The sequence below is a fragment of the Haliotis rufescens genome, unplaced genomic scaffold (genome assembly GCF_023055435.1).
Source record: "Haliotis rufescens isolate VD_foot unplaced genomic scaffold, xgHalRufe1.0.p SCAF_55, whole genome shotgun sequence".
Taxonomy (NCBI): domain Eukaryota; kingdom Metazoa; phylum Mollusca; class Gastropoda; order Lepetellida; family Haliotidae; genus Haliotis; species Haliotis rufescens.
In genome coordinates, this window is record NW_025964279.1 from 2,871,894 (window position 1) to 2,898,673 (window position 26,780).

At 43.6% G+C, this 26,780-nt stretch overlaps 1 protein-coding gene across 3 annotated transcripts in view; it reads left to right on the forward strand.

The window, feature by feature from the left end:
- Nucleotides 1-26,780, forward strand: part of LOC124116371 — a 173,231-nt gene that overhangs the window by 44,515 nt on the left and 101,936 nt on the right. For 2 of the 3 annotated variants that reach the window (XR_007218571.1, XM_046477681.2), the window contains exon 1: nucleotides 4,290-4,702. The exons of the other annotated variant lie outside the window; for it this stretch is intronic. The gene's annotated coding sequence lies outside the window, so the exon portion shown is untranslated. Of the gene's footprint in view, nucleotides 1-4,289; nucleotides 4,703-26,780 lie in introns of those variants that run through there. 3 annotated transcript variants of the gene reach the window in all.

Below are 26,780 nucleotides of genomic sequence, written 5' to 3' on the forward strand. Positions count from 1 at the left end.
GCTTTCAGACAGGAGCAATAATCGGACGGATGTGTTCATATGGCACTGGCCTGGTTTCATCGAAACTGTGCATTCATTTAATTGCCGTTCGGATTCGTATAACAAATGTGCATTGAAGTTGTTGTTTTTAAAGCGGAAATCCAAATTTCTCATCACTGATACATCTCATACATTTGTGTAGAAACATCATTGATAGTTTATTGATGAAGGAAATGTATTGCGGCTGATTAAGCTGCTTAAGTGCAAACATTAAGTTCTAAGTTTGAATGTAGAGGCTAAGTTTAATAGTTTTCAATATTTTCTGATTTAAAGATATTAAAATTAATATCGATATGCACTGGACACATATCCGCATGTGCTGGAAATTCACATTCATATCAATTTACGTAACATAAAAATGTTTTATTTTTTGTTTAATATTTTACTTATTGATTTAAACATTTTTTAGTAACATAAATAACTTTACAAAGACATAGGTTATAAGTAAAAGTAATATCAATGGGTGAAGGGTTGAGTTGGGTTTAACGCCGCTTTGAAAAGTACGCGTGGCAGCTTCACGTGGGAGGAAAGCCCGAAGTAATGCAGGTCTCGCACGTTTACACCTTTGGTGAAACCCACAGGTATGGTGCTGACAAACCGAGAAACATAATCGGGGCGAACCGGGACTCGAACCCACGAACATATGTTCCTGGCGAGCCCAAGGGACACAACTCTGCACAGAGAATTGCAGCGCCTTAGACGACTGGGCCATCCGTGCACCTAATATTAATGAAAATGTTTCAAACTGAAAAGAATCTTATAAAATAATAATGCGAGATTATGACAATGAACGCGTTATCATTCCGGCACATGACCAGATCAGTGGAAAATAAATGCATTATCGAATACAGGTCAGTGGGTTATATTCTCCGAGGCACGATTGTACAAATTGAACGCAGAGGCCACGTTTCCCGCTATGATACGGGACATAGACTACAGGCTGCTGATGAATTATATTACACTCAAACACGATTCATATTTGCATACATCTAAATATCCTTTGTCGACTGCCTACACTCAGCTGGGTTCCGATATTAATCCGCCACACGTGTCGTGTGTGTTGGAACTCAAACCCCGAGGTCGGTGTCCGCAAATTGATTGCATTCAGTGTAGATATGATAATAAGAGTAACTGACATTCAGACGTGTATTTACAATGTTAAAACGTCAAGGAATAAACGCTAGGGAAGAATCAGTCTCGATTGTCTGCCGAAACATTCCTTTGGGCGAAAAGGCAAAATACTCATGAAAATTATGAAAAGCGGTGACACCGGTACGGTGGCCCATAAGGGACATGGAGTCTGTTTTTCCATATTTTAATATTTCACTTACTTTTATCGTTACCTTTTGCAAATTAACACGTTTAGTCTTACAAATATGTGATAAATCATGTGTAAAGAAGATATTGAACCGCTGAAAAGTGAGACGAAAATGTCAAAAACTAAAATGAAAATACAGAAAACTATTTCCACCGCGGTGGAAATTAGTTTTCTGTATTTTCATTTTAGTTTTTGACATTTTCGCTTTTGTTTTTGACATTTTCGTTTTGGTTTTTGACATTTCCATTTTAGTTTTTGACATTTTCGCTTCATATTTCAGCGACTCAATAGCTACTTGAAAGTGCATTTTCCATGTTTTCAGTTGTTTTTATACATGATTTATCACATATTTGTATGACAAATCGTGTTAATTTGCAAAAGGTTACGATAGCAGTACGTGAAATATCAAAATATGGATAAACAGACTCCATGTCCCTTATGGGCCACCGTACACCGGGTGTTCGTGAAGTGGGTAAACATGTGTTGTACTACCGGTAGCTCCTGCCCCTGGGGGGTTAATATCACGGCCAAGATATTTCTTTTGTACTTCTTTCAGCATAATTGATAAATACCACCGAGCTTATGATGAAACTCGGGGATTTCAGTCAAACAGCAGTTCAATTAAATATAAAGCGTCAACACCAGAAAACAATCAGTCTCAATTCTTTGGTACCGGTAGAAAACCACATGCTTACCCTTTTCGCGAACACCTGGTGTCATCACTTATGTTTTAGTGATCCATTCATATAATTTTAACGCTGTTTTGCCTTTCACGCCCAATGGGATCCGTTTCGGTAGATAATCGAGAATGACAGAATAACTATAGTAAACTACGGTTATAACGAACACGCTTATAACGAACTAACGGATATAACGAACTAACTTTTTAGTCCCGACTACTTGCTGTAGTTATACTGTATATATGCTTATAACGAATTACGGTTATAACGAACTAAAATTAGTAGTCCCTTTGAGTTCGTTATAACCGTAGTTTACTGTATAGTAATATGAAAAAATCTGTTGGTCCTTAACTTCTTTTGAGTGGTGTATATTCGAGGCGGCGTTAAACCGATATTACCCACTCATTCACTCACTCGCGGTCCCGGAATTAGCGTTTTCAGAATACACGAAACGGTAAAATGTCCTCGTGTAACATCTGCCTGGAAAATAATACAAATACCCCCTGACAAATGGAATTACAGAATCGTGTATGAAGGTTTAGGATTAGGGTAAGTTTAAAGGGTGGGGCTGAGGGGGCGGGGGGCTGAGGGGTGTTACGGGGGTTACACAACATGATGATAGTTGACAGGAATGATTGAACTTGTTCCTGTTGCAGTTGAATTTTAATTTAGCATTGAGTGAGTATAGTTTTGCGCCGCTTTTTGCAATATTGATCAATATCACAGCGGGAACATCATAAATGGGCCCAGTTTGAACCCATACGGGGAATCGAACCCGGTTGTTTGGCATGACAAGCAAACACTTTAATCACTGGGCTATCCCACCGCTCCTGATTTATCAAGCTGGTTGTGCCAGATTTTATTGATTTCGAGTGAAAAGGATTTGTGCTATGAGTATTTAGTTAATGGGGGTTCAACTGACGACAGCGACGCCTGTTAGGATCTCAGTACTGTATAAGTAGGTGTTTAAGCTGCAGCGCTTTTATTTCCGCGTCAAACTCTAACACTTCCCAAACCCCTTCAACCTCCTTAACTCCACGCGGCGGCGAGAACCTCGACAGTTACCTTCATCGGCTCAATATTGACTGTTCGTCTTGCTCGCTTGCAGGTCTGAATTCACCGGTTGAATAAAGTCACCACACACATGAACTTTACTGCAGTGAATAATGCACACAGCGCTACGTCTCGTCTATTGTAACTGCTCGAGGATATTGCTGATGTGACTTTATGCGCCGTGTGACAGTCTTGAGGCAGCACACGAACAGATACAGGTAGACGTGAATCAGATGCATGTATATGTATCTGAAACAAAGATAGACTCACTGGTTACAAATACACAAAATACTGGAGGCAAGAGAGTAACACTTTATTGAATACCCAAAGAAAACTATCAATACCCAATGTGAATGTACGAAAGTAGTCAATGGCACAAAAAGTTATCGGAATGCTAACCACCCCTCCAAACCCTTAACATTAACTCTATCCTTATCCCATACCTTTACCCTATCCTAACCCCTACCCCTACCCCTAACCCTAACCTGAAGTCCAACCGTAACATTAACCCTATTCACCCCTCATAACCCTAATATAAGCCCAAACCTTAACTCCTACCCTAACTCTAACCTTAACTCGTAACCCTAACCTAACATTAACTCTAACCTTAACCCTTACTTCATATCCTACCCAAACCTTAACTCTAAACCTAACCTAACCTAACCTAACTCTAACTCAAACTCTAACCTTAACTCTAACCTTGACCCTAACCCTAACCTTAACTCTAACCTTAACCCTAACCTTATATCCTACCCAAACCTTAACTCTAACCCTAACCTTGACTCTAACCCAACCCTAACACAGGAGTTGTTATCGTCAACTACCTGCATCAATTGGCCTTCCTTCCACGTTAAGCTAACACCCCGTCATTGAAGCCAAGTAGCCCCTCCTCGCTGTACATTTCACACTGGATATCAGCTGACAGAACTGATATGATATGAACGGTTATTCATGATCTATCACACCATCAGCTGACGTTTAAACATAGGTGACCAAACTTATGGCAAAGGTTTATACAATCTCAGAGTCCCTATTTACTCATCCCGTATTATAATGACCATCCAGCTTATATCAGCAAATGCTTTCACAAGCTCTGAATCCTATTTACCAAGCTGCAGACATCGCTTGCCTCCGCTTCATCAGCACAATCAGCCGATCAGCAAGCGTAATTGTCAACAATCAACTGTTTTACACTCGTGTATTTCCGCCCAAGCTTTCTCGGACCCAGTAGCTGAATATTTCATCTGTAGCTAGCTAATTACCCTATGATTAACCGCAAAGCTTGACGCCAGTCCAACCCTGGATGATCGGGAAGCAAGGCTGCTCGAGTTAGGCTCTGTGATTGTAATTACGCCTCGTGGCATATCCGCACCCCAGTGACTCAAATTCCATCACACTCGATTCTCGCTGTTCCTAGGACACAGGTGATCGGACGACCCAGATCTAACTGACATAGGCAAACGGTATGCGATTGATTCGCAGGTAAGCACTTAAGTAACCTGGATGCGAAGAGGAGACGCATCACTCAGTCAGCACTTGTGTAAAACCAGGAACACTAAAGGATTGTACAGCTATCCATCTTCGTTGGACATTAACTTTACAACAATGGAAGGTAGGTTGGTTCTGTTTATGTGCATGTACAAATATATCCTGTTCGCTGTGATGGGTATGGATGCGCATCTCTGGTGATATCGTCAGTGTTGCCCAAAGACTTTGTATTGAGATACCACGAACAGATACGGTTTTTATTTCAGTACAAGTCGAAAGGCATTATGTTGAAAGGTTTTTCATTCTTTTGATGTGAGATGCGCGTTATGAATATTTACTTTGAACGTTTCAATTTTTCTGCCATTGCTGTCGTGTGTTTTGATCAAAGAGTCTGCGATGGAGGGAATGGTATCTCTCACAAGGCACTACTGGCAAAACTTGACGCTTCATCATGTGGCTTTATTCATGGGTGGTTATGAATATTTCAAAAGCTACAGATCGATCAGAAGATGTAGCACTTAAATGAAGGGTTTTGCCGACGGCGTTATGCCTTAATGGGCACTGTTATTTCTGATACGTGTTTGGGGTAACGTTGTCCGTTCGGACCCAGCCTGCATACGTTTTGTCATTGTGTACAGTAGATCCCGGGATACGGCCACAATAGCGTATGTGTATTTAGAGCAAGTAGGTTATTATAACACTGGTTAACGACGCATTACCGGCGATATGTCACCCTCTGTTGTCAGCACACTGTTCCTGTTTGGTGCCTGAAACTAAAGGAAACTACACATCACACGTGTGTGTGTGTGTTTGTGTGTGTGTGTGTGTGTGTGTGTGTGTTTGTGAGTGTGTGTGTGTGTGTTTGTGTGAGAGTGTGTGAATGTGAGTGTGTGTGTGTGTGAATGTGAGTGTGTGAATGTGAGTGTGTGTGTGTGTTTGTGTGTGTGTGTGTGAATGTGAGTGTGTGTGTTTATGAGTGTGTGTGTGAGTGTCTCCTGTATACGCTGTCTGTCTTTGTGTTTGTGTGTGTGTGTGTGAGAGAGAGAGTGAGTGTGTGTGTCTCCTGTATGTGTCTCTCTGTCTTTGTGTTTGTGTGTGTGTGAGAGAGAGAGTGAGTGTGTGTGTGTCTCCTGTATGTGTCTCTGTCTTTGTGTTTGTGTGTGCGTGAGAGAAAGTGAGTGTGTATGTGTTTGTGTGTCTCTTGCTCTCTCTGTGTGTCTTTGTGTGTCTCTTGCTCTCTGTCTTTGTGTGACTCTTGCTCTCTGTGTGTGTCTTTGTGTGTCTCTTGCTCTCTGTTTGTGTGTGTGTGTGTGTGTGTGTGTGTGTGTGTGTGTGTGTGTGTGTGTGTGTGTGTGTGTGTGTGTGTGTGTGAAAAGATGGCGACCTAATTTATTTGAAAAAAAACCTAATATTTTTTAGGTATTAGAAATGGTATGTCTGTTGAAAATCCGAACACAACCCAGATACCGTACACAACTCATACACTATTACATACACACTTCCCCACGCATACCCTTGCATGACAACTGACAACTGACCCCCCTACTTCCACGCCCCCCCCCCCCCCCCCCCCCCCCCCCCCCTTCACCCTCACATCCCTTCAACACGCACAAATCACTAACACGCCCACCCACCCCATCCCAACGCACATACACACACAAGCCACAGAGAGAGAGAGGAGGTGCGTGCGTGCGTGCGTACGTGAAATCTCGATTCGCCCTGATTACGTTTCCAGGTTTGTCAGCACCATACCTGTATTCGTCGGTTTCACCGAAGTGGTTAACGCCTGAGACCTGCATCACTTCAACAGATCAACCCAACACCGATAATTGACACCAGATATTTCGGAAGGTCGTTTTTTCTTGGCAGGCATGTATTATTTGCAGGCGTTTGCGTAATGTTTTTAGTTTTCTTTCAAACGTCTCTACTGGAGGTTCAAGTACGACAGATAAACACGTTTAGGAAACGAACCCGTGATGTACGGCGACACGCTTGTTGTTCCATCACTATGTGGGTTTGTGAAAAAAGTATCGATCTTGTTCTGGAAGTTTTGAAAAGGGATCTGTGAGAACGACCTTTTTGGGCTTCTGTCCGGAAATTAGATATTTTTCAGTAACAGCTGCAAAAACAAGTATTGTTTCAATTAAAACTATGAGCTGAATATTTTTTACGACCCAAAACCTTGCAACAATATTATTTTTGTGGCAAACAATTTGATTCTTTTTTTTTCCAAGAATGTTCTGGGACATTTTCTTTTTTTCGATAACATCCCAGCGCTATATCAAATGGTCATCCCCTTAAGCTTAATGTTATTATTTTCCAAAGTGACATAAAACATTGGATCAGGCGTCTAAAGAAGGCGGGTCTAGAGGTAGAGGGTCCGCCCGGAGAGCGGAAGGTCCGGGGTTCGATCCCCGACCGCGTCATACCAAAAGACGTTAAAAGATGGTACTTGTTGTTACCCTGTCTGGCGCTCGGCATTAAGGGGCTAAAACAAGGACTGGTCGGCTCGGAGTCAGTATACTGTGTCTGAGTGGGGTATTCATGTTAAACTGTGGCATGGTATCTCAGTGAGCTAGCACTATAAATCGGCATCAGTCCGGACTAGTACAAGCAGCCACACACACACACACACACGTACATGCACGTCGCTATATAAGTGCAATAATCTTGGACGCGACGTTAAACCCCATTTCACCTCACCTCACCTAAAGAAGGCGGGCTTGTTTTCTTGGTGAGTCGTTTGACCGTTCGGTCGGATCACGCTTACACAGGACTGTACGATACTTTGCAACAAACATGCGCGCATGTCCAATCGTTAATCGCCTGTTGTCTCACGGAGATAATGTGACGAAGCATCGTACTGTACGTGGTGTGTAGCAAATTATTACATTCACTTACTAATTGATTTGCTACAGTGTGCAAACATTGCTTTGTTCCCTCTTACGCGCATTGATCGCCTCCACCGTACCGAGTATTACCGTCGGGTGGCACGTCGCGGCTTGTTGAAGCTGCAGGATGTCATGGTTGTAGATGTCGGCATGGGGCATCGCTCTGGAGAGTGTTTGTTTGTTTGCTTGTTTGTTTGTTTGTTTGTTGTTTAACGCCGCACTAAGCAATATTTCGGCTCTATGACGGCGGCCTGTAAATAATCGTGTCTGTACCAGACAATCCAGTGATTGGTATTATGAGCACCGATCCACGAAATTGGGAAACGATGACATGCATTAACCAAGTCAGCGAGCCTGTCCACCCGATCCCATTAGTTGCCTCTTACGACAAGCACAGTCGGCTCTAACGACAGGCATGGGTTGCTGATGACCAATTCTAACCCGGATGTTCACGGGTCTCTGTATAGTGAGTGAGGTAGGTTTAACTCCGCATGACGCATAATTCCAGTTATATCACGTCAGCTTAATGTGGGAGGCAAGCCCGAAATGATGGAGGTCTCAGACGTTTACCACTTTGGTAAATCCCACGGGTATGGTGCCGACAAACCTAGAAGCATAGTCAGGGCGAAACGGGATTCGAACCATGATCACAGGATTCTGGCGTGCCCAAGGGACGTAACTCTGCTCACACTCAAAGTCGTTTAGATGGAACAACGGGTCCATTTACTTTTTCATTTGTAACATCGCGGCTTGGGTTGGTACTCACTTTCCATGGAGAGCCCATATAGAGAATGGACCCTCAAGGACTTAGCTTAATGAATCTGCATTATCCTCTGATACGCATACACGATTTTGTGTGATATCCATCGTACGTGGCATACATGGCATAATTTAGAAGTCTATTTATTCGCCATTCCATTCGCAAATTAATACTCTTTGTGCTTCTGTGTTATTATTCTGGTCAGCGGATCAATACGTGACTGTTATTCTCAGCTCCCTGGGGAGTAAACAATACAAGCTTTTTATGAGGCGCTAGAACTTTAACAGTGACATTACCATCTTATCCTACCGAGTACCCATTCACTGAGGCATATTTTCACCAAAAATGTAACTAATGCATATCAATTTCTGCTCGGATTGTCAAAAAAAAAACCAAACACGAAAACATGTGAATTTGTCAAAAAAGTTTAACTTCAGCTTCGAGTATATCGATGATCTGATGTTGTTTTGTGATGGCCAAAGAGCCAATTCCCTTCCACTGATTTACCCACTGAACTAGAAATAACAGTTAATCCGCCTCATATTTAGATTTGTGCATGAAGATTCGAAGCCACTGAACACTCTCCACAAGAATGTATGAAAAGAGGGTGACTTCAACTTTCCAGTTGTCTTTTTTTCTCATTTCAAGTAATACTACTGCAGCTCGAGCTCTTGGTGTCTACATTTCACAACTTTTGAAATTCAATCGAGCATGCTGTTTCATAAAAGATTCAAAGCTGTGCTTGAAGTGACTGTTGCAATGTTCGCTGTGTGTCCCGGGTGAACACTTGACTTGCCTTTGCATGTGTTTGTGACGGTGTCACCAATGGGACAGGTGACGCTCACCTATTCGCGAACACCGGATATCATCACTATTTGTAAGTGATTCATAGGTACATGATAAGTCAGTCAAACACTTACGAGATATTACGCATTACTTTTGCGTCGCATTTTTGGATAGGGGCTCTGTACAGATAAGCAGCGTATTTGCGTAAGATACCCCTAAAAATATTCAAAACCCAATTACTTTCAATTAACTTGCGTACAGAAACGCGTACATTAAATGATAAACTCAAATGTAAAAAACAGCTCGCGTAAAATACCCAACGAAGCTTTTTCAGTATGCAGACATGGGAGCTATTTTCCGAAACACAATTACAAGATAATTTACTTTCCGAGTCAAGCCTATATATTTAGGACAGTTATATACATCTAAAACATTATTTCATTTTTTTTCAATCTTAAAATGTTCTCAAATTGGGGGAAAACCCTAATAGAGTGATGAATAGATGAGTGAAAAAAATGTTGTTTACCCAATGAAAACTGTAATAACCCAATAAAAATAGAAACCTTAGAGTAAAAACTCAATTGTTCAAAAAGTTATCTGGAGCTCTAAAATCCTTATTTTACAGTAATCCGAATGTTCTCAACCTTTGACTGAGGCTCCTTATGATTATTGAAAGAGTTATATTGCCTTTATTTATAAACAACCTATTTCAAGAACGGAAGAGGACGGCGGGTAATGCGTTAGCTCGTCGCGCCAAAGACCTGGGTTTGATTCGTTGCGTTGGTACAAAATTGTGAATGGATGATATTATGTCCCAGATACTTGGGAATGATTCTTGGAATGACATTAGAATAGTAATAAAATAGGCGTAACACCCACGTCACACACTCAAATATTTATATTTTACCCCGTGACTGTCTGTCGGTCGCGCTGCCAGCATCAGTGTCGTCGTTGTGAACGTGTTTACTAGCTGCTCGATAGTCATGACAACTGCAGGTGTCTTGTCAACACGCTTGACTCGACGCAACGCTAATGTGTTGTATAACAGGCCGTGGTTTTAATGAGGAAGCGATTACGGAAAGAATTTACGCTTATGATGAATAATTGCCCTCTATTGTCTGCCTGGTATGTGTTGTGGCCTTTGACATTCACCGGATTGTGCGGAGCATCAGAGTGGGGGCCGAATAAGGGTCAGAATCATTTAACGCAGTATTTGAGCCATGTCATGGCGGGGACACGGGTTGGGACAAATCTGCGTGTGAAGCCTGACAGCACTCTCACTCTCTCGTTCGCTCGACCACTCACTCACTCACTTAACTACCCACTTACTCACTCGCTCTCCCACCCTTCCACTCACCCATCCACCCACCCACCCGCCCGCCCGCCCGCTCATTCACTCACTCACTCACTCACTCACTCACTCACTTAACCATCCACTCACTCGCTCTCCCACCCTACCACTCACTCACTCAATCACCCACTCGCTCACTCACTCACTCACTCACTCAATCACCCACTCGCTCACTCACTCACTCACTCACTCACTCACTCGCTCACTCACTCGCTCACTCACCCGCCCGCCCGCCCACTCACTCACTTAACCACTCACTCACTTAACCACCCACTCACTCACTTAACCACCCACTCCCCCACTCTCCCACCCTCCCACTCACTCACTCAATCACTCAATCACCCACTCACTCACCCGTCCACCCACTCACTCACTTAACCACCCACTCACTCACTCGCTCTCCCACCCTTCCACTCAATCACCCACCCACCCGCCCGCCCGCTCATTCACTCACTTAACCACCCACTCACTCACTCTCCGACCCTCCCACTCACTCACTCACTCACTCAATCACCCACTCACTCACTCGCTCACTCACCCGCCCGCCCGCCCACTCACTCACTCACTCACTTAACCACCCACTCACTCACTTAACCACCCACTCCCCCACTCTCCCACCCTCCCACTCACTCACTCACTCAATCACCCACTCACTCGCTCACTCACTCACCCGCCCGCCCGCCCACTCACTCACTCACTCACTTAACCACTCACTCACTTAACCACCCACTCACTCACTTAACCACCCACTCCCCCACCCTCCCACTCACTCACTCAATCACCCACTCACTCACTCACCCGTCCACCCACTCGCCCACTCACTCACTTAACCACTCACTCACTCACTTAACCACCCACTCACCCACTCACTCGCTCTCCCACCCTTCCACTCACTCACTCACTCTCCCACCCTTCCACTCAATCACCCGCCCACCCACTCACTCACTCACCTACCAACCCACACACCCTGTGTCTCTCCTGAGGTAGTAATATTTCATAAAGTTCAGTTCAAGCGTTTGTTGTCAGTCTTGGTGGTTAGACGAGGGCCCACCACCGCGGTCACCCAACACGCTGTCCTCGACCCATACGAACATACCGCTCTAATCGCATGTTAATAACAGTGGTGTTTATCACACCTACGTGAGTACATTTATCGCTGCTACCAATTTGTATTATCTAAATAAATTGAGCTTTAAGGCGGGGGATTGGGAACAATTTGCATTTCTGTGATAAGAACGTCTGATAACAATACATCAAGGATTATAGGCTCCCGAGCTTTGCCTACGCACGGAATGTCATTCGGCGGGGCTTGATATGGAGGATTCAGCCAAGTTTATAAACGTTTGCAAACCCAAGCCCTTTGAAGTTATCCCATCATCAATGGTATTCTAATATGAAAATTGTATATGGAGAAATTGTAAGTTTCTTCCTCGCAGTGTGTAACCGTCTCAGCAGTGATCGTGGGTGTTTAATGGCTATCCTTCTTATTCTCATCCGTTACTCCCTCATGTGGTGGTTGATATCACGATCCACATAATTGGTTACTGCTGTCAAAGACAAATATAGATAAATGTACGTCTTTGCTGCTGTAAATAGTGTTTCTTCTGATCGAGGGCGGTAGGGTAGTCAGGTGCTTAAAGCGTTCGCTCGTCACGCCGAAGACCCGGGTTCGATTTCCGACATGGGTACAATATGTGGAGCCAATTTCTGGTGTCCCCCGCCGTGATATTGCTGGAATATTGCTAAAAGAGCGTAATACTATACTCACTCTTTTGCTCGAGATTGCAATTGACACGTCTAGCGTCACAACTTTTTATATATTGTATTTTATGATTTTTCTTTGGTATACAAACCCTGAATTATGAATGTATATCTATTTAAAATCAAACTACAGTGTTTCACTCCAAGCAAGACATAATTCTTCTCAACAAAATCTTCTTCTTTCTCCGAGGTTCTAACTTGACTTGCAAACCCTCCCTTCTAACATTCCGATCTGAATGATCTCAACGAAGGGACCACAGTACGTAAACTCGACAATTCCTCATAAGTTACATCGAGGCCATATGTCCTGCTGCCAATTAGTTTTTACCTTTAATTATTCATTGTCGTGGGAATTAATTGCCATTGATTCTTGCTCTGGTGTTTCATCATGATGGCGTGCCGCCTGTATCCCAGACGTGTGTCAATACTACACGACCTGTTGTCAATACCGTGTGTTCACTGTCTCTGGCACGAGGATCACAGACAAATATATGGCACTGTGTCACTATTAGATTTACACACATGCCACATGATTGATCCCACGTGATAGCATAGACATATGAAGCATCCGCGGCAATTAACTGTCAGCGCCTATTTGTCAATATCGCGGTATTGTGAGAGACCGACCTTTTGATATTCGGGCTTGGGGAGTGATTTCTTTTTGTTGCAGGTTTTAAAAGAATTGTTCTTTAGACATGTTGGGTGTCCTGTCAATAGATAAATATTCCGTTAAAGGTCTCTCGATGAGGTCGCCATTGGGGGATAGGATTTAGTCTCCCTTTACCGACGTGTTTGTTTGTTTTGTATTGGCAAATGGATCGGACGTTCAGGTAGGGGTGTTTAGGTTCGATGATTTGGTATGGATTGTTGCTGGTAGTATGGTGGATCATTGGTGTAGATTGGGTGGATCATTGCTGTTAACGGGATGAATCATTGCTGAAACTGGGTGGATCATTGCTGTTGATTGGGTGGATCATTGCTGTTGATTGGGTGGATCATTGCTGTTGACGGGATGAATCATTGCTGAAACTGGGTGGATCATTGGTGTAGATTGGGTGGATCATTGCTGTTAACGGGATGAATCATTGCTGAAACTGGGTGGATCATTGCTGTTGATTGGGTGGATCATTGCTGTTGATTGGGTGGATCATTGCTGTTGATTGGGTGGATCATTGCTGTTGATTGGGTGGATCATTGCTGTTGACGGTATGAATCATTGCTGAAACTGGGTGGATCATTGCTGGTAGACTGGGTGGATCATTGCTGGTAGACTGGGTGGACCATTGCTGGTAGACTGGGTGGATCATTGCTGGTAGATTGGGTGGATCATTGCTGAAACTGGGTGGACCATTGCTGGTAGACTGGGTGGATCATTGCTGGTAGACTGGGTGGATCATTGCTGAAACTGGGTGGACCATTGCTGTAGACTGGGTGGATCATTGCTGTTGACGGGATGAATCATTGCTGAAACTGGGTGGACCATTGCTGTAGACTGGGTGGATCATTGCTGGTAGACTGTGTGGACCATTGCTGGTAGACTGGGTGGATCATTGCTGTTGACGGGATGAATCATTGCTGAAACTGGGTGGACCATTGCTGTAGACTGGGTGGATCATTGCTGAAACTGGGTGGATCATTGCTGTAGACTGTGTGGATCATTGCTGGTAGACTGGGTGGATCATTGCTGGTAGACTGGGTGGACCATTGCTGGTAGACTGGGTGGACCATTGCTGTAGACTGGGTGGATCATTGCTGGTAGACTGTGTGGACCATTGCTGGTAGACTGGGTGGATCATTGCTGAAACTGGGTGGACCATTGCTGTAGACTGGGTGGATCATTGCTGAAACTGGGTGGATCATTGCTGAAACTGGGTGGATCATTGCTGGTAGACTGTGTGGACCATTGCTGGTAGACTGTGTGGACCATTGCTGGTAGACTGTGTGGACCATTGCTGGTAGACTGTGTGGACCATTGCTGGTAGACTGGGTGGACCATTGCTGGTAGATTAGGTGGACCATTGCTGGTAGACTGGGTTGATCATTGCTGAAACTGGGTGGATCATTGCTGGTAGACTGGGTGGACCATGGCTGGTAGATTAGGTGGACCATTGCTGGTAGACTGGGTGGATCATTGCTGAAACTGGGTGGATCATTGCTGGTAGACTGGGTGGACCATGGCTGGTAGATTAGGTGGACCATTGCTGGTAGACTGGGTGGATCATTGCTGAAACTGGGTGGACCATTGCTGGTAGACTGGGTGGATCATTGCTGAAACTGGGTGGATCATTGCTGGTAGACTGGGTGGATCATTGCTGGTACACTGGGTGGACCATTGCTGGTACACTGGGTGGATCATTGCTGGTAGATTGGGTGGATCATTGCTGGTAGATTGGGTGGATCATTGCTGGTAGATTGGGTGGATCATTGCTGGTAGACTGGGTGGATCATTGCTGAAACTGGGTGGACCATTGCTGGTAGACTGGGTGGATCATTGCTGAAACTGGGTGGACCATTGCTGGTACACTGGGTGGATCATTGCTGGTACACTGGGTGGATCATTGCTGGTAGATTGGGTGGATCATTGCTGGTAGATTGGGTGGATCATTGCTGGTAGATTGGGTGGATCATTGCTGGTAGACTGGGTGGATCATTGCTGGTAGATTGGGTGGATCATTGCTGAAACTGGGTGGATCATTGCTGGTAGATTGGGTGGATCATTGCTGGTAGATTGGGTGGATCATTGCTGGTAGATTGGGTGGATCATTGCTGGTAGACTGGGTGGATCATTGCTGGTAGATTGGGTGGATCATTGCTGAAACTGGGTGGATCATTGCTGGTAGATTGGGTGGATCATTGCTGGTAGATTGGGTGGATCATTGCTGGTAGATTGGGTGGATCATTGCTGAAACTGGGTGGATCATTGCTGGTAGATTGGGTGGATCATTGCTGGTAGATTGGGTGGATCATTGCTGTTGATTGGGTGGATCATTGCTGAAACAGGGTGGATCATTGCTGTTGACGGGATGAATCATTGCTGAAACTGGGTGGACCATTGCTGTAGACTGGGTGGATCATTGCTGTTGACGGGATGAATCATTGCTGAAACTGGGTGGATCATTGCTGGTAGACTGGGTGGATCATTGCTGGTAGACTGGGTGGACCATTGCTGGTAAACTGGGTGGATCATTGCTGGTAGATTAGGTGGACCATTGCTGGTAGACTGGGTGGATCATTGCTGAAACTGGGTGGATCATTGCTGGTAGACTGGGTGGATCATTGCTGGTAGATTGGGTGGATCATTGCTGTTGATTGGGTGGATCATTGCTGAAACTGGGTGGATCATTGCTGTTGACGGGATGAATCATTGCTGAAACTGGGTGGACCATTGCTGTAGACTGGGTGGATCATTGCTGTTGACGGGATGAATCATTGCTGAAACTGGGTGGATCATTGCTGGTAGACTGGGTGGATCATTGCTGGTAGACTGGGTGGATCATTGCTGGTAGACTGGGTGGACCATTGCTGGTAAACTGGGTGGATCATTGCTGGTAGATTAGGTGGACCATTGCTGGTAGACTGGGTGGATCATTGCTGAAACTGGGTGGATCATTGCTGGTAGACTGGGTGGACCATGGCTGGTAGATTGGAATTACCATTGCTGGTAGATTGGGTGGATCATTGCTGGTAGACTGGGTGGACCATTGCTGGTAGATTAGGTGGACCATTGCTGGTAGACTGGGTTGATCATTGCTGAAACTGGGTGGATCATTGCTGAAACTGGATTGACCATTGCTGGTAGATTGGGTGGGCCCAATTAACAGATTCAGATTGAGATTCTATATTTCTTCATGGACCACCGAGAGCAAAAATACAGCACAAAAAGAACTATTATAAGTACTATCAAGATTGCTGTGTGCATTCAGGTCTAGAATTCAAAGTGGTAGATAAAAACATGACGTATTTAGATAGGCACTTTACCTCGTTTAGTTTAGTTGTTGAAAATAAACTTTTTTAATGAAAACACATTTGACAAGTTCCAAATCTGCTCGGTGAAAGGTTAAGTCTTTGTTTATCAAAAGCTTGACATCGAAATATATGATGGAATTCATCAGCTATTGACGGAGAGTTACAGAGTGAACATAGACGTTGTTCTCTGGGTACATTATTCCAGTGGCCAGTCTCGACTGGAAAGTTTTGGTAATTGGTGCGAAATTTTAAGAGTGGAAAATAAACAGATTTAGGTAGATATAGTTTTCAAATTTCGGCATTTCTTAAAGATGTTTTTAATAGTAACCTTTTGAACTCGACAATATTAAAGTTCTTCTGGACTGAAAAAAACTGAAGGGTCAGTATTCTTTCTACAGACGAGACGAGCCACTTGATGTTGTAATTACAAGGCATATTATTTACTTTGGTCAGGCCACACAAGTTTAACTCTAAAGGTGGTAACCCTCGTATAACAATGTCCGGCATAGCGAGGTTCCACTGTATTATTGTGTCTCTGAATGAGTTAATAATGTAAAATCAATAATGACCTATAAAGATACAGATAGAACCCCTGATGTTATCCAACATCCTTTTTCATAACGTTTTTTTAAGGATCAGTGCACTCCAGACACGTCTTATAGAATCTAGATGTGTTTCTTGTAGGTTGGCTGAAATGGGTTTTAACGTCGCGTTCAAGATTATTGCACTTTTATAGGGAGGTTGTGTTTCTTGGATGTTGACGAGACAGTGCAGTCCCTGACTCAGGGACAGCGCCTCAGGGAAATCAAGGTTTGGCCACGTTGTATTAATGTCTCCGTTTCCCTGTTATTTCATTACCTACTGTCGCGGACAGAGTATCGCGGCACCTTCAACGAAGGATATGTGTTTGAAGTTGGTTGTTCTTAACAATGATTTTCATACAGATGTTTACATTGTCCGTTTTGATGTCGTGTGGAGGTGTACTTTATTTGTATTTCGTAATGACGACTTGAGATGATTTATACGACGTCGCACAGTTTGCTTACGACCCCTTTGTGTATTTATAAGGGAATGGGTGAATGGCCAAGAGGTTAAAACGTCCGTTCGTTACGCCTAACTTTCGGGTTCGTTTCCTGCACGTGTGACGCTGATTGTTGGTGCGCCCGACCATGATTAAGCGCGAATATTGCCACAGAAGATCACACTCGTTCACAAAGTCAGTGTGATCTATACTATCTCTATTGACCTGGCACATCCTGTCTTGCTGAGAAACGGTACCGTCCGGCTTAAAGGGCCTTCGCTCTTGTCTTAGACATTTACATGCGAAATACCTTGTAACAAATGATTTCTTTGTTTGTTTGTTTGTTGTTTAACACCGCACTCAGCAATATTCGCTCTTGTCTTACACATTTACATGCGAAATACCTTGCAACAAATGATTTCTTTGTTTGTTTGTTGTTTAACGCCGCACTCAGCAATATGCCAGCTGTATGACGGTGGTCTGTAAATAATCGAGTCTGGACCGGACTATCTAGGGATTGATTCATGAGCGATTGGGATACAATGACATGCATCAATTAACAAAGCCAGCGAACCTGACCACCCGATCCCGTTGGTCGCCTTTTATGATAAGCATGGGTTGTTAATGACCTGCTCTTACCCGGATCTTCACGGGTGTTAATTGACACATGTTTGAAATCTAGATATGCAAGTGGGGATATATAACGTCGCAAGTTCTGTCCCTTATCCCGTGCAACGATCACATGGTGGTTGATCTGAATCCAAGATTCGTCTCAAGTATGAACATTGGTTGAAATGTTTAACTTTGCTGTTGACATGTTGACAGCTCCAGTCAAAATTTTGGCATCTACTGTTGAAATGTTGGCATCTAAATGTTGCATCTACTGTTGAAATGTTGGCATCTAAATGTTGCATCTACTGTTGAAATGTTGGCATCTAAATGTTGCATCTCCTGTTGAAATGGTGGCATCTAAATATTGGCATCTAATGTTGAAATGCTGACAACTACTGGTGAAATGTTGGCACCTACTGTTGAAACATTGGCATCTACTGTTGAAATGTTGTCATCTAAATGTTGACAGCCACTGTTGAAATGTTGGCATCTACTGTTGAAATGTTAGCATCTTAATGTTGCATCTAATGTTAAATGTTGGCGTCTAAATGTTGCATCTAATGTTGAAATGTTGGCGTCTAAATGTTGCATTTACTGTTGAAATGTTGGCATCTTAATGTTGCATCTACTGTTGAAATGTTGGCATCTAAATGTTGCATCTACTGTTGAAATGTTGGCATCTAAATGTTGCATCTACTGTTGAAATGTTGGCATCTAAATGTTGCATCTACTGTTGAAATGTTGGCATCTAAATGTTGCATCTAATGTTGAAATGTTGGCGTCTAAATGTTGCATTTACTGTTGAAATGTTGGCATCTAAATGTTGCACCTACTGTTGAAATGTTGGCATCTAAATGTTGCATCTACTGTTGAAATGTTGGCATCTAAATGTTGCATCTACTGTTGAAATGTTGGCATCTACTGTTGAAGTATCAAAATTGATAAATATAACACTCAAACATTACAAACTAGAAACCAAATGACATTGTGTCGGGGTACCGGTGTTGTCAAGACTTATTTGACAATGTGAAACTTTGGAAGGCAATGACATTTTCCAAATTTGGCCCCTGTCTTAAGAAACGTATTGTTCTTGAACACCGACCCTACCAAACAGCTGAGTTCTATAGGTGAAGCGCGGCGGTGGACTCATCTATTTCTGGAGAAACTTACTTGGACATATTCCCATGGAAACGTGGTGAACACTTTTTAGCAATTAGTTAAATTACTTTACAATTTATAAATAATACATGAAGTGCAATCCAAATACAAGAATAACATTACTATCGGACTGAGAAGGCCCGGGCGAGCAATTGCTTCGTAAACCCGTCCTTGAAGTACTCGCGACAGGCATGTCAACTAAGACTGATGCATCTTAGGAGGCGGAGCGTGTGTGGAATTACAACTTCAATGATACCGGTAATCGATTATTTTTATGGAAACAAACATGATCAATGAGATTGTTAAGCACGAGTAGGGTATGTCTTGGTTTGTAGGGAGCCGGGTTTAGAGTTGTGTGTAGTTTGTTTGTTTGTTTGTTGTTTAACGCCGCACTCAGCAATATTCCAGCTATATACCGGCGGTCTGTAAATAATCGAGTCTGGACCAGACAATCCAGTGATTGATGTCATGAGCATTGAGTTGTATGTGGTAATCGTCCGGAATAGGTAGATAGTATAGTCGGGATGGAGGTTGGGGGGTGGTTGTAGAGTCAACAACGTCCGACATATAGCGACATGACCAGTAGTCCGTTAGGCCATGGCTTGTGAAAATCTAGAAGGACACAATCTAGTTATATCTATTTTACATAAACCACTTGTTCGGAATGTTCTGGGGCTCTCGGGTAGCCTTGTGGGAAAAGCGTTCGCTCGTCACGCCGAAGACCCGGTTTCGATTCCCGACATGGGTACGAGTATGAAGCCCAATTCTGGTGTCCCCCGCCGTGATATTACTGGAATATTGCTAAAAGCGGCGTAAAATCAACTCACTCACTCAGTCAAAATGTTCTTCGGACTGGTTGGATATGTCTACCCCACATTGAATTTCAACGGTACGACTACTACTACTACTACTACTACTACTACTACTACTACTACTACTACTACTACTACTGTCACTACAACTACTGGAATAGTGCTGAGAGCGGCGTTGAAAATCAAACACATTACTACTACTACATGTACTACTACTACTACTACTACTACTACTACTGCTACTACTGCTACTATTACTACTGCTACTATTACTACTGCTACTACTACTACTACTACTACTACTAATAATAATAATAATGATGATGATGATAACAATGATGCTGTTGCTGCTGATGATGATAACGATGATGATGATGCTGATGATGATGATGAACCACTTTGTGCTCCATTTCAAGAACCGCTTCAGAATTCCTTTACGCTCTGACCAACATCAGATTAATTCCTCCAGGCTACCACGACAACCCTAGCTGGAATATTGACTGCTGACGTACTTGCTTATGTCCTCCTTTCTACATCTCGATTCTCATTTTAAAATCCAAGATTGCCTTGATGGAAGTTGTATTTCAAATCGAAATTAAACCTGGAAACATTTTCTGCTTGACTGTTTTTCAACTAACGCAATACAGTTACTGCCCCTTTCAATCAAGGTTCATTTTGTGGCACGTACTTCGTGCGTATTTGATTTACTTCGGACTGACATTGGTTTGAACGTCACCATCCTGGAAAAAAATCAGGTGCAACATTTTTTGCAGAACTATTACGTCCTAATTCAATCTGAAGATATGTATTGATTTGGGGGCGTATCCTCTTTCATGCGAGTAATATATCAGAGATACCATGCCGCAATGTTGCATGGACTCGGCCGACTTGTCCTTGTTTTATTACCTTAATGCCCGCGCGTCATGATCAGGCAGGGTAACAACAAGTACCATCTTTTAACGTCTTGATATGACGCGACCGGGGATTGAACCGCTCTCGGGGCAGACGCTCTATTCACTAGAAAAGATCAAATCTGAAGAACTGTAAAAGGCAACATATCTTCTCTATTCAAACGATCAGTGTCTGTATTTGTACCGCGGTACATGCAACCATTCGACTCCTCTAATGACCCCCTCCCGGAGAGCGGAAGGTCCGGGGTTCGATCCCCGGCCGCGTCATACCTGTAGAGACGTTAAAAGATGGTTCTTGTTGTTACCCTGTCTGGCACTCGGCAATAAGAGGCTAAACAAGGACTGGTCGGCTCGGAGTCAGTATACTGTGTCTGAGTGGGGTATTCATGTTAAACTGCGTCATTATATCTCAACGAGCTGGCACTATAAATCGGCATCAGTCCGAACTCGTACAAGCACACACACAGACACACACACACACAGACACACACACACACAGACACACACACACACACACACACACACACACACACACACACACACACACACACACACACACACCGCATCATGCACGTCGCTATATAAGTACAATAAGCTTAGACGCGACGTTAAACCCCTTTTCACCTCACCTCTAATGACCCCGGTGGCCTCTCGTTTATACTCTATATACACACTCGGGCGAAACACTTCCCGTTGATGTTAGTTGCAAGACGTGAGTTACGACTTCGCATTAACTGAATTGACTAGTTGTCCTTTATTGACTACTTCCGGTCTGTTGGCCTTGTCATGTTTCCAATCCCTGCATGAAGACTTCCGGTTCGTGAGTGCCCGTATTTCCGGTCAGTATTGCTACCGTGGAGAGGTAGGGGTTGTTGATTTACTGCAGATGTTATCCGAAGGACATTCAGTATTCATGAGGCTGGTGACAATCCTCCGATTATATTTCCAGGTTTGTCAGCACCATACCCGTGCTCGTGGGTTTCACCACAGTGGTAATCGCCTGAGACCTGCATCACTTCGGGCTTTCCTCCCACATCAAGCTGACGCGGCGTTATGTTAATGAAATACTGTTCAACGCGCCGTTTCACCCAACGTACTCACTCACTTAATGTATCATGGGTGCTAGAAATACACTCGGTCCTCATTGGCACTTACCTATAATGTGTAGACATAATTGCCAGACAGGTAAAGCGCTGTTGAAAACTCCATATTCGTTATCTACGTCATTCTTTCTCAGTCCAAAGTAAAACACCGCCCCCAAGGTCTAGTGGTAGAGCGTCCGCCCGGGTTCGATCCCCGGCCGCGTCATACCAAAAGACGTTAAAAGATGGTACTTGTTGTTACCCTGTCTGGCGCTCGGCATTAAGGGGCTTAAACAAGGACTGGTCGGCGCGGAGTCAGTATACTGTGTCTGAGTGGGGTATTCATGTTAAACTGCGGCATGGTATCTCAGTGGGTTAGCACTATAAATCGGTATCAGTCTAGACTAGTACAGACAGACAGACAGACACACACACACGTGTGCATGCACGTCGCTAAATAAGTGCAATAATCTTGGACGCGACGTCACACCCAATTTCACTCACCCAAGGTAAAACGCTCAAATGCAACACAATAAAATCACAGCTGGGGAAATGAGGGTGGTTACAGAATTAATGTCTCACTATGCAGTGAAAGTGGCAACGGTAACCAACTTAAGGGACTTATCGCCAACTGGCAGTGCTTGAGTCCACACCACCGTCGTCCATTACTGCTAATAGACTCCCTTGGGAAACAACACGTGAGGATACCAGTGGACATGACCTTGACACTTGACCGGAACCGGATGTGAGAGAAAACCATCCATTAACAGCCGCGGAGAGAAACGCCTGTCTCCCGTTTCCGCGGCATCTTGATTTGATGGTGAACACAAGACTCGCCTTCACGATGCATATTCCAAGGCTGCGTGAGACAGTTAGCTTGAGTAGGATTGGCAATGGCTTCTCCATCAAGTGAATTAAAATTGTTCACTCAGTGAACTTCATGAAATATTCCGACTAATTTAAAAGATTAATTTCAGTAATTGACCAAGTATCTGTCAGGTACCGTCACAAAACGCAGTTCCATCTCTATTGTAGGACGGGTGAGCTTCATTGTGATTTCTGTTGTCTCTGTGTGTATATAGATTAAGGGCTTTGTTCCGGAGTCGTGGATTTTGAATAGCAGGACACATTCGGAGGCTGTCGTGAAAAGTTAACACTGGTTTGTGGAAGTACGCGTCAGTGAACACAGATGCACAGGATGCAGTATGTATTGGAAGGATTTGTATGTGATGGACATGTTCCTGGATTCATGTAACTGTGCTATAGAGGTAAGATAGTGGGTGGGTGGGTGAGTGTGTGGGTGGGTGGGTGAGTGAGTGGGTGTGTGGGTGTGTGGGTGATTGAGTGTGTGTGTGATTGAGTGTGTGTGTGTGTTGGTGGGTGTGTTGGTGATTGAGTGGGTGTGTGGGTGAGTGAGTGAGTGGGTGTGTGGGTGGGTGATTGATCGGGTGTGTGGGTGGGTGATTGATCGGGTGTGTGGGTGTGTGATTGAGTGGGTGTGTGGGTGGGTGATTGAGTGGGTGTGTGGGTGGGTGATTGAGTGGGTGTGTGGGTGGGTGATTGAGTGGGTGTATGGGTGGGTGTGTGGGTGGGTGATTGAGTGGGTGTATGGGTGGGTGATTGAGTGGACGTATGGGTGGGTGATTGAGTGGGTGTATGGGTAGGTACATGACTGCAAGTGCGACGGTAAGTCGGAATCCGTGTGGGAATCCGTAAATTCTCCTTGCAAAGTCGTATGTACATGTTACTTAGCAGTGAGTTGGTCTTCGATCATAAGGCAAGTTCGTCGCTGTGACGATGTACGTCGCTGTGATGGTGTTGACTTTCTCACCAGCTGCTGCAAACGGACATACTAAAGAGTCTGACGAATCATGATGGATAATTAGGGATAAAATATATTAATCTGTAAATTGTCGAATCGACATACATGTTTTTGAACATCTAGATCTAGAAATGGGGATGAAAATGCCATATCCGTGGCTCCGAGGAAAAGAATAATTGGATGTAAGCTGATTTTGCGATGAAGATCAGATGACAAACTACAAAATTACCCAGGGGACACAGAAATATCTCAATGTCATGTCCAAAACAGCAACTGGATAAATATCGCTGCCGATTCATGGGAAAAGCAATGCTCGGAAAAGTTGGGGCAAGGCATACGCGATTAATAAATTAACCGAGAAATAAATATGCTCTTTTTTAAGGTGAATGCATGGTTCTGAAAGAATATGTACACTTGTTTTGGATCTTATGGCGGTTTGGAAATTTTGTATTTTTTCGAAATTTGATAATTGAGTGTCCGACCACAGAAGCTATATACCTCAGATTGATTGATTATGAAGAGAAAATTTCCGGTGTAAAACATGTAAGCGAGTTAGGTTTAACACATTTTAAATACAGCAATATCACGTATTACCCTAATTCATACCCACATCCATACCCTTAACCACATCCATGCCAACATCCATACCCTTACCCACATCCATACCCTTACCCACATCCATACTGACATCCATACCCTTACCCACATCCATACTGACATCCATACCCTTACCCACATCCATACTGACATCCATACCCTTACCCACATCCATACTGACATCCATACCCTTACCCACATCCATACTGACATCCATACCCTTACCCACATCCATGCCAACATCCATACCCTTACCCACATCCATACTGACATCCATACCCTTACCCACATCCATACTGACATCCATACCCTTACCCACATCCATACTGACATCCATACCCTTACCCACATCCATGCCAACATCCTTACCCTTACCCACATCCATACTGACATCCATACCCTTACCCACATCCATACCCGCATCCGCATCCATACTATATATATATATATATATATATATATGACATACCCGCAGCCCAACCAACCACACCCTCAAACAACCCCCTCAACCATTTCGACTCACACCCGACCCACGACCACACCCGTACCTGAAACGACACTCACACACACACCCACACACACTCCTACATCAACCTCCCACCCCATCCCACCCCACCCACGACCACACCCGTACCTGAAACCACACTTGCACACACACCCACACTCACTCCTACACCGACATACGAGTATCTCACCAACCAACGCTAATATAACGGAAGTGACAATCGTTTGTTCAAAGTAGTCCAACAGAATTAAAACATTGTGATCATCCTTCACTTGATGTCATCAATTATACATACATTTCCTTTCCTTAAAGGTCAGGTATTACTTAATACGCATTAAGAGACACAACTCGAAGGAATATAGCCTCGCGGGACTACAGATCGCGAAAAAACATCCAACGGATAGTGACATTTTGAAAACGGAAACTAACACACACAAAAAAACCAACTGAAAATAATTGCGATCTTAAGAATCATTAAGCCTAATTAGTGTTGTGGTAAAGCGATAACTGTGAATGCTAGACCCTGTGTTGTGCTTGAATATGATCTATTGTTTGGCAATGAAACAGATGACTGCGATGTTGCGATAAGTAATTGTACACAGTGCAATAAATGAGCAAATATTTATTGAAGCGGAGACGAGTCTCTTTGAAGCTCCCCTTCACAAAATCGGGGTATGGTGCAACGTGACGTAGTCAATTCTGTTTTAGCAACGACGTTTTTTTATCCTAGTTTCTGTGCACTCAATACAGTCCTATGAATTAAAGGTCGTCATCGAAGGTAGCCGAAGGCTTCCAGACTAAAGTGCACTCAATATTGAAATTTATCAGTCCTATGAATTAAAGGTCGTCATCGAAGGTAGCCGAAGGCTTCCAGACTAAATGCATAAAACATGTTGCAATGGAATTATCTTCTTGTATATATACATTATGCGTATTATAAGTCATGAATATGTTTCTGTTGAACAAAAGGCAAACGAATCTATCTAACCTGAACGTTCATTATGTGTTTCCTAACATGATCACGACTAGTATCTACTCGTATGTTGCCATCACGATATTACCCGCGAAGATTCCGGGGTAGAATAGGTCTTCAGCAACCCATGCTTGCCGTAGAAGGCGACTATGCTTATCGTGAAAGGCGACTATCGGGATCGGGTGGTCAGGCTCGCTGACTTGGTTGATGCATGTCATCGTATCCCAATTGCGTTGATCGATGCTCATGCAGACTCGATTCTGTTCTGACTGCCGTCATACAACTAGAATATTGCTGAGTGCGGCGTTAAAGAACAAACAAACAAACAAACAAACTGATTCCCTGGAGAGTATCCTCACGTCGTGTGCATTGCTTGACTGCTTATCCTCATAACACTGCGTACTGTAGTGTGTTTTGCAATATTGCAACAAAAAAGACACTTGATGACAAATGATAGCCCGATCTACATCGAAAGACAATACTAATTGTTCTATGACTGACAGCTAATCGTTAACACCTTCATCATAAAAAAAACATAACATAGTCCAAAATTAGTGACTTAGTCGATATATAGGTAAACTCTTCGCTAAGGACAAATGACTGTTATTGATGATAGTTGATAAGTCGGATCAGGTTAGGATATCCTAGGGATCAGGAAATTGACAAGCTATTCAAAGATGCAGGGTCTGCAAATACCAATTGCAGATGCCACTGTGACGTCCTCACGCTATTGTCTTATCGTTGCACATGGGCCATAGATCGATGTACCGTGTTTGATGTAACGAGTGTTAACAGTTTCCCATAGCAACACTGGGCGCGTTTCACAGAGCGATCGAATTGATTCATTGAAGGAATCTTCCATTGCAGTTTAAGTAAAGTTTCTGCTATGAAGTTTTGAGTGAAGTAGTTTGGGAGTGAAGGTTTGTGTGAAGTATTTTGGTCACGTTGGGTTAAGTGAAGTATTCTGACAGTGCAGGTTTGTTTGAAGCATTTTGGCCAGGTTGGATTAAGTGGAGTATTCTGACAGTGAAGGTTAGTGTGAATTATTTTGTCCAAGTTGGATTTAGTGAAGCATTCTGGCCACGGTTGTTTAAGTGAAGTATTCTGACAGTGCAGGTTTGTGTGAATTATTTTGGCCACGTTGGGTTAAGTGAAGTATTCTGACAGTGAAGGTTTGTGTGAATTATTTTGGCC